Source organism: Mustela lutreola, chromosome 7, assembly GCF_030435805.1.
Source record: "Mustela lutreola isolate mMusLut2 chromosome 7, mMusLut2.pri, whole genome shotgun sequence".
NCBI classification, from domain to species: domain Eukaryota; kingdom Metazoa; phylum Chordata; class Mammalia; order Carnivora; family Mustelidae; genus Mustela; species Mustela lutreola.
The window spans coordinates 121,145,654-121,157,503 of NC_081296.1; the positions used below are offsets into that span (position 1 = coordinate 121,145,654).

An 11,850-nucleotide genomic window follows, 5' to 3' on the forward strand; every position below is an offset into this window, starting at 1 on the left:
TTATCGGACACTTGGACGGAGAACATTCCTCCCTGTTGTTCAGCCTTGCCCTCTAAACTGGTGGCCCTACGTACCTTGAACTGCGGCTCCCCAGTGGCCATGTTTGAGATGGAGAAGATCCTAGAATCTCCCTCTGCTCACTCCAGGTGGTGGCCAGGCCTGCCCTTTGACATGAGCGAATGGAGGCTGTCGCTCGCGACCACTCCTTCCAGTCACCACGCAGGACCAAAGCACACGGTGATCTCATTTCCGTCCTCACCAGCATTCCTCAGGAGGCTTGATTATGATCCTTGTCACAGATGAGCAACCCTGGCTGAGAGGTCAAATGACGTGCTCAAGATCACCCAGCTCAGAAGCAGCAAGACCTATTTGCCTCACTCTTTGCCCAGGGATGACTGGTTAAGAAATTTGTTCCAGTTAATGTAACAAGCAGCTTCCAGGAGAACAGAAGTCCCTGTGCTCAGTGTTAGGCTCTGACCACAGAACCCGGCCTCTCTCTCCATACTTGCCTCCAAAGGCCTTTGGGCTCTGAGCCTTTCGGTGATGAGGTGTTCGCAAGCTGAGGGAAGGAGGGTAGATGCCTGGGAGAGCCTGCTTATTCTACAACCTCCGTCCCTTTAATCCAAACAACTTTATCCAGAGAATGCTGCAGCCTGGGCCAGACCTGCACCCCCAAACTAGTGTCTTTGGATCTCCACTGGACTTCTTCCTAAGTTCACATCATCTCAAGGTTAGGAAAGTTCATCTGCCCACCCCTCTTGCCCTCCGCTCTGTCTTCTCTCTCTTCTCCAACAGTGATCGAGCTATTTCAACTTGCTAAAGCTTCCACCGGGACCACTAACATTCTAGATCGTGTTTAGGTCTTGCAACAATCCTGCAAGGCACATACTATTACTATAGTGCTGATTTTACAGATGTGAAACCTGAGGCAGAGAGCTTTTGTGTGACAAAGGTCACATGGCTGGGGTGCAGCCCCCTGGGATCAGCCTTCAGACCCCGGGGTTGGGACACTGATTTCCAGCTCATAGGAGACATCTTACACAAGCCCCCTAACTTTTCCCCTCTCATCACAGAGGGTGCTGACTTCTCAGGGCCAATGGCCCTGCAGTCACATTCTTTCAGCTGCTCACGGTCTACAAGGCTGGTTTAGACATCTGTCATTTTCTAAGAAGACTCAGGGGCTCCCGTGCGGAAACCAAGACCCTCACTCTCCCCCAGCTGACTCCAAGCACTGAGGGCCCCATGTTTCTGAAGTTGTACTAAGAGGAAAAGGAAGTGGACTTGGCTTCCTGCTCAGCCTGAGCCCGGCTAACCACGTCCCACCTGGGACCAGCTTGGTGACCAGGACCCAAGAAGTTCTGATAACACCATCAGATAACACCTGATAACACTCTTCTTGAGCCTCAAACCTCCATAGTTTCCTAGGGCCTCACGAAGGACCCACAGGACCTCGTGTAGTCCCATGATATGAGCCGGAGGGAGAGCGGTGGCCAGAGAGATGCTTTTCTCCTTCTTTAAAAAAGATGATGGCACAGAGGGGAGATGGAGTTTGCTAGCAGGGAGTGGGGAGAGCCAAAACTCAGGTCCCATTAGCTGGGAGAGAATATAGCCCCCCAACCACTCTGCTCTGTGCCCTGATTGAGTTTCTAGGTCTCTCAAACCAGCTGGATTCGATGTGGTTCCAGGGCCCTTTTTAAAAGAAGGGCAGTGGCCCTCATGGGAAAGAGGCCAGAGATCTGCAGGGAACCACTAGGCCACGATCCTGTAAGCCCTCCTGCCTCCCCGCTCTCTCTTAACTGCCCTGCCTCCAGATAACAGCTGGGGTGGGGTGGGGGGGGAGTCCTATGGACTCTGCCTTTCCTCCATGCTGGAATCCAAACACCAGATAGCAAAGATTCTGTTTCTTTGAGAGCCTGGTTTTAACCCTGTGCTTGCCCGGCGGTGCAGGCCTTCGCAGCAAGCTCCAGCTGCGGGATTTCTCTGCCCCTTGCCTGCCTCAGACAGACCGGCTCAGCCGGGCAGACAGGCCTGCAGAGGCAGAGAGGCCTGTCTCCCTGTAACTGGCTCCAGCCTTCTTACAGCATCTCCCCAGCCTGTGTCTGGGGCCTTGGAGTCTCCTTTGAGATAGGCTGGCAGGACGAGCGAGGCCTGAGGAGGTAGCCAGGTATTCTGAGCCCCTTTTCCCAGCCCCAGCCCCTAACTCTGCCCTTCCAGGCCCTCTCCCCGGACTCCTTTCCCTCCACTGGCTTCTGTGAGCCCCTGCCCAGCCACTCAGGCCTCTCATTCGGGCTCATCCAGGCAACGCGGAGGCTTCACTTTCCTCTTGGGCTTCCCTGCCCACCCCTGGTGGTTGGCTTCCGTAGAGAACACTAGAACTGGAAGGACCCCGAAGAGCCACCATTGGTCTTTCCTGTATGTGGAAACCGTGATCCCCAGAGAAGCTAACTGACGGGTCCAGAGCCACCTTTTGGTAATAGCAGAGCCAGACTGGTTTCCAGGAATTCCAGAAATGTTTGTTCCACCAACCTGCACACAGAAAATCAAATTAAGGTAATTGGGATGGCAGGTGGGGGGAGGGGGGAGTGGAGAACAAGGTTTAGCCATTTACAGATGGGGACACTGAGGCCCAGAGAGGAAAATGGGGCTTCCCAAGGTCCCACATTCACACTGTTTGTGTCATCTCTTAGAGACAGACTAAATGGATGAGAGGCTCCTAATCCTGTTGGTGACAGCTGATGTCCAGACAGCATGATTTTGTAACCTCAATTAGTCACCTATTAACAAGCAGCTCTGAAAATCCCTCCGCAGGGCGAGCTGCCACAAATCCCGCCAGCTGTGCAGTGCTGTATGTCTCTCCGTCCCCGAGAGCGTTTCCCATGGGCACGAAGTTCCCAAGCCCAGAAGAAGTCGATGAATCTGAAAAGGACTAAGAGCCAGATAGCACTTCCATCTTTTAAAAATTTTAATGAAGAAAGTTCTGCATCATTTGAGTGGCCAATCACTAGTTACTTGCTCATTGTTCAGTTGTGAGCATGTTGGCACTAGAAGGCCTGGCTTGCCATCCCAGCTCAGGAACTGTGTGCTCTTGGTCAGGCGGCTTAGCCCCCTTGAACCTCAATTTTCTCACCTGTCAAATAGAAATATTACTTCCCTTTCTGCCTCTTTGTGAGATTGAAATTAGAAAACAGGGTGCCCACCCAGGGTGGCTGGGTGGCTCAGTGGGTTAAGCCTCTGCCTTCAGTTCAGGTCATGATCCCAGGGTCCTGGGATTGAGCCCCACATCAGGCTCCCTGCTCAGCGGGGAGCCTGCTTCCTCCTCTCTCTCTGCCTGCCTCTCTGCCTGCTTTTGAACTCTCTCTCTCTCTCTGTCAAATAAATAAATAAAATTAAAAAAAAAAAAAGAAAACAGAATGCCTAGGTGGCTCAGTTGGTTAAGCAACAGCCTTCGGCTCAGGTCACAATCCTAGAGTCTGCTTTTCCCTCTGACCTTCTCCCCTCTCATGCTCTCTCTCAGTCTCTCGCTCTCGCTCTCTTAAATAAATAAAATCTTAAAAAAAAAAAAAAAGAAATTAGAAAACAAATATAAAAGAATGCTGTAATTTCTAAATTTCTAAAATGTTGTACAAACAAAAAATTATTCTTATTTTTTTTTTTTTTGAGGAGAGCAAGGGCAGAGGGAGAGAGAGAATCTTCCACGCATCATGGAAATGGAGCCCAACAGGGGCTCGATCTTACAACCCTGAGATCGTGACCAAAACCAAAATCAAGAGTCGTACACTTAAACAACCGAGTCACCCTGGCATCCCATAAAGTCATTCATTATTAATATAATATTCTCCTATTGTCTAAGAAAGTCCCTTTGTGGGGGAAGTGAAGGGGGATTTAGGCAACTCAGCCAGGTTGCTCCAATCAGCCTGATCTAATGAGCCGCAAAATCCCAGTCATTGAAGCTTCTCTCTCATTGTGTCTGGTTTGTTCCATTGGCTCTTCGGGAGCACCGAGATCCCCAGCGTACCCACCACCCCGTGCCACAGTTCTTCTCCCCAGCTGCTGTCAGACCACACTGACCACAGAGGACAGAGCCCCCAAGAGGGCTCCCAGGACAGTGTTTCCTCCTTGCTTTCGCCCACTCCCTGGTCCCTTCCACTGGGCCAGCTGGGGAAGCTGACATGGCCCCCGACCCCTCCCTACACTGGCCTCAGAGAGAGAACAAGAGGGTGGCTGACCCCTTCTACTTCTTTAAAGCAGAGTTTCTGGTCCTCTCAGGTAGGTTAGGGGCTTCCTATGGGAAGGCTGGAAAGGACTTGGGCCAGCCTGGTGACAAAAAACCCTTGGTACCTCCCATTTTCCGAACCCCACGCTACATCCGGGAGGGACAGGAATTAGCATTTACTAATTCTCTGTTATGTGTTGGGCATTTGCCCATATTAGGGCTACTTTCCATAATCCAGAAAGGATATTATCATTTCCATCAAACAGATGAGGAGAAACGGCTTCCAAGATGTTATCCACAATCACACAAGATGGAAGGGATGGAACGGAATGTAAACCCAGCGTTCTCACATCTCGGCGTGGATATGGGCAAGGATTGCATATACCACGGTCATTTCCTGAATCTATATATAGCAGGTTTGCTGGAGCAGATGAAAAGAAAGCCTAAAGTTCTATGCACTTCTGGATTTTTATTATCATGATCGTCATAATAAATAGTGGAAGTGAATACAAAAATAGTTGCTGTTAGCACAGATAGCTTTAACTTTGTTGTATTACCATCTCAGTAAAAAACTCTAAAAAGATTTCCTCCTAACAACTTCCTGTTCCAAAGTAAGCAGCTGACGTATATAAACAGTAGTAACTAATATTCAGTGACTTACTGTACACAAAACCTTATACAGGAATCTCTCCTTTAATCCACCAAAAGCCTCCACAATAGGTCCTATTGTTACCTGTTTTACAGATCAGGAAACTGAGGTGTAAAAGAGATTTCCTCCAGGTCACTGAAGTGGTTAGAAAATTTGAACCCCCATGATGTGATGTCAGAACCTGTACCCTGACCCACTAAACTTAGTGTTACCAGCTCTGGGACTTCCTGGATTAAAAATAGAGCTCGAGCCAATGAAGGTACCTAGTGTGTGCTAGTTCCAGAGAGTCAATAAGCCCTCAATAACCGTCGAAGGGAAGGGAAGGGAGGAAGGCATGAGTAGGGGGCAAATGAATGAGTTGCTGATGGGTCTTGGGGGTGTCTCAAGCCTCGTATTTCAGCTCAGTTAGAAAGGTATTCTGGATCCTTCTAACTGCTGCCTTATGAGGGCAAGATGGGGATGGTGGGCGGATGCAGACAGCTTCAGAGGAATTGGTTCCTACCTGGGTGAGCTGCTTCAGGGATGCTGACCACTCAGGAAAACATCACCAGTCTGGTGTCAAGTCACACCACGCAGGGCTGGGCTGAGGGACCAGAAAGATGCCTACCACAGTGAGGCTGAGGCCACGACGAATCCACGGGAGGCAGCCCCAAACCCACAAATGTTTGGGGAGCATTGACGCTGGAAGGCCACCAGCTGAGCCTGGCAAGGGCTGTGCCCCAAGAGTTATCAGCTAAGAGTATCTCAGAAATGGCTGTGGTTATCATTGCTCTGTAGAGGAAAGTCTCCTAGAGTCTCTCCATCTCCCACCCCAACCAGTCTGCCATGGCTCCCATTCTTCGCCCCCGCCCCCGGTCCCCCTTCTTCCTTCTCTCTGCCTGCCATTACTGACCCTTGCCTGCCTCTGCAGCCTCATCTCTCACTACTGCTTCCTTCCCACTCTGGGTCTCACAAAACACCACTACTTTCTTCCCCCTACCCCCACATACCCCACTTTCTTTCTCCTCCCCTGTGCTTCTATCTGCCTGGGATCCTCTTTCCCTGTCTTTCTCTCAGCTGTCGAGACAATCCTGCTCATCCTTCAGAAAGTCTTTCCCAACCATCAGGAAGGCGAGGTGTCTTCTAGGTGCTTCCACAGCACATCCTGCCTTGGCCCATGTTTCACAGAATCATTTAAATGTTTTGAATCTCCATGCAGGCATGGGCTGGGTCTGTTTTTTTTCATTACTCTGTGCCTGTTCCCCAGCACATAAGGACTGCCCTTTGATGGTTTTCAGCTCCTCAGATAATAGTTCAGACTCTATTTCTTTCAGGGAGGCTGAGGAATGCCGTGCAGAAAAAGCAAGGCAGAGAATATTTAGATTAGCTCAAGGAGGTTACCATAAGGCTTGTTGGGGCTAGAGATCTTTACCCTGGGGCCCAGACTCCCAGGAGGCCAGGTGAGAGGCAGAGTCACCAAGCCCACTGCTTTTGGGGTGAAAGGCCCTACTCCAAGTGTGGAAAGCCTCGTATTTCAACTTGAGCCATTGTCTAGCTGGCTTCGCACAGGAAGTCTAGGCAGAGGGGGTGCTGAAAGGTAAGAGAAGATCCTTGAGCCATTCAGACCTCAGGGGACTGAAAGCAATTTTCAGTCCAGGAACCCCACACTGCCTTCTACCCACAAAGCTCCTTCACCCCACCCCCAGGGACCAGCAAGAACTCAAGCTTAGGTAAACAAGGCCACAGGAAAGCAAGCATCCTTATCTGTTATCAGTTTTCTTTCTCCAGCTCAGCCACTTGGCTGGAACAGCAACCAGGAGGTGGGAGCTAGCCAGACTCCTCCCCTTCTCTCTCTTATCTTTTCTCCCTGGCCAGCTTCTCCCTCCCCCAGGACTTGAGCTCCCTGGGGTCAGTACTCCCACCAGCTGGAGAAGAGAGGCAAGTCCTATCATAACAACCCAAGTCAAGGCCGAGTCCCTGATTGTCTGCACTGGGGAGGATCCCTCCTCCCTCCTTCCTTCCACCATGTCCCCTCAGGATGGGGTCACAGATGTGTTTATCTTATTGGAGGAGATGGGGAGGGGTGGAGGGAAGCAATCTGGAAGTTAGTTGAAGGATAGGATATGGGATGCCCTTGGGGTCATGTGAAGCCCCGCCTTTGACACCTAGGACAAGTGGGTTGCATTTTGGTCCTCATGATGTTCAAATGTCCAGTTGGGAGGAGATGGAGGAGAGGTCGTTAGGTACAAGGTCTCTTCCTGCTCTAGAATTCTGTGACAACCAGCCAGAAGGCTGCGGGGGAAGGTTGTTGGCTGGGGTGAGTCTGACTGTCTCCCCATCTCCTCCTCAGACTTCTAATTACATAAGCCTGATCCTGACCCAGAAAGAAGGGGTGGCTGCTAATACTCTCCAGACTGTCACCTCATACTAGAGGCACTCCAGCCTGGAAAGAAAAAAAAAAAAAAAAAAAAAAAATGGGATTTGGAGGCATCAGGTTCCATGAAATGAAAATATCTGAGCCACATCCCAAAGAAAACAGATTTCTATACTTCTCAGACCAACTGAACTGTGAGGAGAGGGGTGAGGTCCTCCTCCCCTGGCAGGCATGTGCCCTTCTCTGCCCCCCCTTGGCATTCTGGGGGTCTCTGGAGCAAGTCAAACAGGGAGAGTGGGTACACACCCCAAAAGCAAGGCAGATGCAGATACTGATGGAGGGGAGCCCCTGGGATTTACAACAGCACAGTGAGAGCCAAAACCTGGCCAGGTCAGGGTGTTTGGGGATGGACCTGCTCCCTGGGCAAAAATAAACCACAGCCCTGAATACCCCCAACCAGACAATAGGACGTTTCAAAACTACAATTTTGTGGCACTTCATTTTATGGAGACAAGAGAAATATTTATGCCTCAAACATGGTCCTGAAAAGGACCCCCCACACCCGCCACCCAGGGAAAGCCAACTTCTCAAGCTATGGCTAGATTATGGCTTAAAGCAGAAACTGACTTTTAGGACCATTTCTGCGGTAAACTTTATTTTTGATCATCAGGGGAGAATTATCCTTTGCTCTCCCAGGAGAGTTTAGGCTCAGCCAGAGGACTTGCATTGGCCAATGAAATGTGAGCAGAAGTGACAGGTGTCACTTCCAGACAGAAGTGCTGAGGATCAGTGAGTGAGTCATGGCGTCTCTTTTCCCTCTGCTATGACACCGTCAGAGTCCCAGATCAAAAAGTCCCAGCATTTGTCCATCAGCCCAGGAGCGAAAACCGCTGAGCAGACCTACAGCCAACACACAACAGACACGTGGTATAAATGAAAAATAACCTTTGTTATCGTGAGCCACCAAGATTTTGTGGTTATTACCACAGCATAACCACACCTAGCCTGACTTCGTTTCTGCACCCTAGATGCGCCCCAGCCAAGCTGACTATATGTTTTTCTTCTAGTTCCCCACTGACTCTCCAGGCAAACGGTCACCCGATGCCAGGGGATGACTTCAAATTCTCCAGACTGCAGTACCTTCTACCACTCTTCCTGTACCGTGCAGCCCTCCCCCTAACACTTCTCATGTTGCGTGGGGCGCCCGCAGAGCTCAGTCAGTTAAATGTCTGACTTTTGATTTTGACTCAGGTCATGATCTCAGGGTCATGAAATCGAGCCCCCCTACCCCCACATCGAGCCCCACATTAGGCTCCGTGTCAGGCTCCGTCCTGAGCATGGAAACTGCTTAAGATTCTCTGTCTCAAAAAAAAAAAAAAAAAAAAAGATTCTCTGTCTCCCGGGGCACCTGGGTGGCTCAGTGGGTTAAAGCCTCTGCCTTCAGCTCAGGTCATGATCCCAGGGTCGTGGGATCGAGCCCCGCATCGGGCTCTCTGCTCAGCAGGGAGCCTGCTTCCTCCTCTCTCTCTGCCTGCCTCTCTGCCTACTTGTGATCACTCTCTGTCAAATAAATAAATAAAATCTTTAAAAAAAAACAACTGTTAAAAAAAAAAAAGATTCTCTGTCTCCCTCCCCCTCTGCCCTTTCTCCCCCTCATGCTCTCTTAATTAATTAATTAATTAAAGACAGACTTCTCGTGATGCTGGACTGTTACTCTCACAGGACCCCATACTTCTTTCTGTGACTCCTAAGGGACGATGTCTTGTGGGTCTGGGTTGTAATAGGACATTGTTTCAAATAGGTGGGACCATCTAACTCACCCACTTTTATGTCCTAGCCTGAAAATTCTAGGTGAGGCCACCCAACATGCAAAAGCTACGTCTGTGTCCTGATCTGCCAGTCTCATCAGTTCAGAATCACATACATCAAATTGTGTATGTATTGTATTGTAATTGTGCTTTCCAGGTAGCCAGACCAGATCCACACACCTGGGCCCGGCTGACTTTCCCCTTCCTCACCCTACACTCGAAGTCCACGGTGTCTCCTGTTGGCCCCTTTGGCCCATCTCTCCACGAGAGGCAGTTCTCCCCTGTGGCCCGCCGCTCCTGATCTTGGATACATGCCCCTATTTCTTGTCAAAAACATGGTCTTCTGGGCTTCCACATACTTCTCCTCCACCTATGTCACATCCCTGGCCAGCCCAGGGCCTGCTGCAGAGGCTGGGTGCAGTTTCTGCAGCTAGAATCCCCAAGTTGGAAAAATTCTCACAGGCTGGTGGAGGAACATCAGGGCAATTTAGCAAGGCCAGGGCTGGTGTTGCCCCGTGTGCCATTTGTCAGGAAGGAGGTGGCGATCTGACTCAGTGTGGGAAGCAGGTTCTGACCATCGGGGCAGGTGGACCCACAGTGCCCTTGGCAGAGCAAGATGGAAAAGCTGGGAGGTGTGGCCAGCAGGTAGAACAGGTGAGGAAAGAAACAGATTATTGTGATTCCAATAGGTACCAGAAGCTCAGCTCTCCTCCTAGCCCAGAGCTCCTCCCTTCTGGGAGACACAGAAAGAGGGGTTCCGCCTCCCCGGCCTTCCTGGGAACCCAGGGAAGCCAGTGTAGAACCACGCCTCAGGGAGGGAGGGGGGCAGGATTAAGGGAGAGGAGGCAGAGCTGCTCTGAGGAGCACGCTTCCAGAGCCTGTCCCTGCTGTCACCCCGCTCTAGATCTGCGCGAGGCCACAAAGCCCAGCACAAGTGCTCAGTCCCGGAAAGAGAGAGGGGAAATGGGAGGGTCAGGGTTAAGGCCCTCCAGGAAGCAGATGCGGTAGAGGCAACTAAACGTCTCCACCCTCTCCCTGTTCCTGAGCTAACAGGTACGAAAGCCCTCTGTAAACTGTGAAACCCCACACGTGTGAAACATGGCCATGGCCACCATTGTTGGTCATTCTCCCTCTTACCCCAGGGTCAGCCCAGGTCGGTCAACCCCAGAGCTCCATCCCTCCCTAAGGACACAGGGTGTCCTTAGGCCACATCCCCAGGCTTGCAGGGAGCCCTGTGGTCTGGGCCATTCTGAGTCCTTGCCTCCCTGTATCACTCCTGGCCTGGAGGCTCATCCTTCGGTTCTGCCCACCCAAGCCCCCGTTTCTCCGGAAACCACATCTCATTCACACTTCTTCCCATCCAGCTGGAGGTCAGCTGGAGGTCAACTGGAGGTCAGCTGGAAGTCAGCAGTCAGGTCTGAACCCCATGCTGACACAAAGAGAGGTGCCATGTGGGGGATTCCAGGGATGGTTCTCAACAAAGCTCTGAAGGTCGTCAATGGTCTTCCTTGTTTTTAGGCCCCAGCGCTTTCTCCCCAGGTTACTACCTTCTCTGGCTGTCCCCAGCACTGATCTCCACGGCCCTGCCCTGTGGAGCCCACTTTCCTCAGGGAGCTCCCCAAACTCCAGCCCTTCATTGGCTTCCCCCAAACCTACCAATCCTCTTAAGCTCTGCTCCCCTCTCAGGGGCAGCCACCTAACTACACGGGGCCTCAGTGGATGCTTAGAAGTATCCAGCGCCATGCTAAGTGATGCGTGGAGATCACATGGGATGGAATCCTCACCTTCAAGGGAGTTAAAGAAATAAACATGTTACCTGGAGAAAGATAGTCATTCAAGGCCTTGGCGGCCATGAGTGGAGCTCTATGTTCTATTCGTGGAGATCTGTATAGTTCTGTGCAGCTCAGACGTGGGGCCCAGTCCTTCATGGAAGATAGATTTCATCTGGGCAGAGGACGGGTAGGCCTTGCTACCCTAACACATTCCAGAGAGATGAAACTCTATCCTGTTTGTGAGAGACCTCCAGGGCTGAAGTTTTCACGGCAGCCCAATAACCAGCAGGCTGTTTTCCTTTCGGGCCCTACCAGATACGACTGTCTACTGCAGGCTAAGCTCCCTGCTTGGCTCCGGGAGATGGACAACAGCTGCTCACCAGCCCCAGGGCCATCGCCCTTAGTGGTCAAGAAGACTGGCGGTCCAGGAGCGCCGATGTTGCTGAGCTGAGGAAACCAGCCCACGTGGGCCTTTCGGGAAAAGGCTGAGGGAACAGTCATCTGATATCTGCCTCCAGTTTCTGTGACTGACAGACACTTAATTAACTGCTATCCCAGTGAGAGGGTGGGAGGTGTTTGGGGTTCTGCTGGAGACAAGAGAATCCCAAGTGTTCTGGATGAGGGAGGATGGTTAGGAATGAAAACATGGCCCAGTCGTAGGAGGAGATGGCGGCCCCACGGTCCCAGAGCCATTGAATTTAAGCCTCCACGGTAAGGACGCTGCAAATGAGCTTGGTTCTTGTCGTGGCCGGGGTCGTGGACCTACCCAGAGCCACCGAAAGCCAGGCCGGGGCAAGCAAAGGAGCAGGGAGGGTGCCCCTCCCCCCTGCTGGGCAGCGGCTGGCTGCTCACTGCCCCAAGGCCCAGAACCCGGCTTCCGAAGAGAAACACAGAAAGAGCCAAGTGGGAAAGGATGTCATCTTCCTGTCCTTTCCTAGCCCCTCACGCCAGCCTGTCACAGGCCATTGTTTACTGAGCACTTACCACATGCCCCTCACGGTATAGAGACCTCATCTGACCCTCCCCTAACTCAAGGCAACTGGACACACAGCCCC

General features: G+C 51.5%; 1 long non-coding RNA gene across 1 annotated transcript; it reads right to left on the reverse strand.

The window, feature by feature from the left end:
• Nucleotides 1–7,853: 7,853 nt before the first annotated feature.
• LOC131835374 (uncharacterized) lies at nucleotides 7,854–11,148 on the reverse strand. Its single transcript, XR_009355161.1, has 2 exons — nucleotides 10,840–11,148; nucleotides 7,854–8,115 (listed from the first exon to the last, which is right to left on the reverse strand). It is a non-coding gene; the product is annotated as an uncharacterized LOC131835374 (long non-coding RNA).
• Nucleotides 11,149–11,850: the final 702 nt, after the last annotated feature.